This window comes from Zea mays, chromosome 4 (assembly GCF_902167145.1).
Source record: "Zea mays cultivar B73 chromosome 4, Zm-B73-REFERENCE-NAM-5.0, whole genome shotgun sequence".
NCBI lineage: Eukaryota > Viridiplantae > Streptophyta > Magnoliopsida > Poales > Poaceae > Zea > Zea mays.
Genome location: NC_050099.1, coordinates 127,290,001 through 127,292,276, shown reverse-complemented (window position 1 = coordinate 127,292,276; position 2,276 = coordinate 127,290,001). Strand labels below are relative to the sequence as shown.

At 36.9% G+C, this 2,276-nt stretch overlaps 1 long non-coding RNA gene across 1 annotated transcript; it reads left to right on the top strand.

Annotated features, from left to right (window-relative positions):
- Positions 1-558: 558 nt before the first annotated feature.
- On the top strand, positions 559-1,425 carry LOC109945550 (uncharacterized). Its single transcript, XR_002268769.2, has 3 exons — positions 559-631; positions 944-1,003; positions 1,075-1,425. It is a non-coding gene; the product is annotated as an uncharacterized lncRNA (long non-coding RNA).
- Positions 1,426-2,276: the final 851 nt, after the last annotated feature.

The window sequence follows — 2,276 nt, the reverse complement described above, 5'->3', positions numbered from 1 at the left end:
AGGCCTTTGTCGTCGTTGGAGATGCAAAACACAAACATTTTGCAATGCACATATTTAAGTTTGGCACACTTATATGGCTACTAAGATAGTGTTTGTTGATGTAGTTAGTTATACTGTTGTTTTTTGTAAAATACAAATTAATTGTGAATAGCCAACCTTTCTTAAAACATGTAGTTGTTGCCATAGCTTTGTATGGCTGTGCCCCTTTCTTTTCTGTCATACATGATAGTGTTACCTTTTTGCCAATCGGAGTTGAAAACGTTGGGGGTAATGTATTAGGACAATTTTTATCTAACTGTTATTCTATATGGTAGCTTCTGTAGTGTGCTATTTATTCAATATTGTAGTGAAATGTTTGAGTTGCTAATAACAATCATATGTAGTTCTGGTGCTAATTTCTCTTCTATTGTTCAGGTTACTGAAGAAAACCTCGTAGCACTATTTATAAATTGCGGACAGGTACAAATTTATGGGACAGTTGTAAACCCTCTTACATGTATTTAGTTCCCCATTTGATTTTGATCCAACTGTGCATAATCTTGGATATGCTCTCTGAAGGTTGTGGACTGTCACATGTGTGGGGACCCAAATTTAGTCCTTAGGTTTGCTTTCATAGAGTTCACTGATGAGGGTAATATATCCATATCCAACCATGTTTCAGTTTGCTTACTCTGTGTAATGGGTCTACTATTTATGGGGTGAAAAACATCGATGTCCCAGAGGGTGCAAGGGCTGCTCTGAATCTGTCAGGAACCGTGCTTGGATATTATCCTGTCAATGTTCTACCGTCAAAAACTGCCATTGCACCAGTCAACGAAACATTCCTACCCAGGGTATGCAAACCTTCTGGAACCAACATGCTTGTCTTAAGTTCATGGCTCAATGTTCATGCTCTATCTGATATGGTCTCTAAGAAAGTTGGTCGATTTTCTGTGCTCTACAGTCTAACGATGAACATGAAATGTGTGCAAGGACTATCTACTGCACAAACATTGACAAGAAGGTTTGGTACCTGCACTCATGCTACTACCACTAGGTATTCATTATGTCATGGTTTTGTTTTAATACATGCAGGTCACTCAAGCAGATCTAAAGTTATTCTTTGAGTCCATATGTGGTGAGGTTGGTCGTTCTTTACTCCAAACACAATCTCCCTTCTGTATAGCTAAAAGTTTGCAGAAATGGCACCATCAAGATCGATCTGGAGACCAACAAGATCATGGACTTCATCAAGTTTGACGTCGACAACGTGGTCATGATGAGCGGCGGGAGGAACACCGGGCATGTAGGAGTGATCAAGAACAGGGAGAAGCACAAGGGCAGCTTCGAGACCATCCACGTGCTGCTTGGAGCTTTTTGCTATGTCTAGTTTTCTCCTATTTGTTGTACAGGAAAACATAGAATGGAATTCAAATTTGGTGGCCGCAAAATGTGGAGACTTGAATTCATATAAAGTTAGGCTTAACATTAGTGCAAACAGTTGTATTTTAGTTTAGATTTAGAGTACACTTATGTATGTGTTGTTTGACAATGCTTATTTATGATATATTGAATGGTACTTATTTATATTATATTAATTATAATGTTGTTCAATATATGTGTATGTATATTTCTCTTTCAAATTATTATAACGTGATATCTGAAAAAAATGATTATAAATTGAAGAATGTACTGCCGTGTAAGTCATTTCGTTTAAATCTTAATAAGACGGTCACCAAAATGTCTAATATCAGTCTCCTAAATAAGACGGTTTCTAAAACGTCCATTATTAGTCACCTAAATAAGATGGTTTTCCTATTGTAATCGTCTATTATTGTAGGATATTCGAGACAGTTTGATAAATACTTTATGACTTATAATGTTTGTATTCTCTATGGTTCTTTAGAAGCGGTGACTTAAACAAAAACCTAATTCAAGACAGTTTATCAGACAAAATGACTTAAACAAATACCTTTTTCAGACGGTTATAAATTAAAAATTGTCTTATATAATATCTTTTAAGATGGTTTATAACCATCTTAAATGTGGGACATCTTTTACGACTCCATCAAATTTGGACACTTCATAAGTGTCTTCAGAACTGAAAATTAACCGTCTCATACAACATGTTTTGTAGTAGTGCTTGTAGCCTTTCTTTTTTGGCTTCTAGCTTCACACAATGTTTCTTGGTTGACATCTAGTGGCTGCAATGCAGCCCCCAGCGCTGAAGCTTTCTTCGGCGGCATGACGAAGGTCACAACTTGCCGAAGGTGGTCAAATGAGTTCACCGGAAGTGG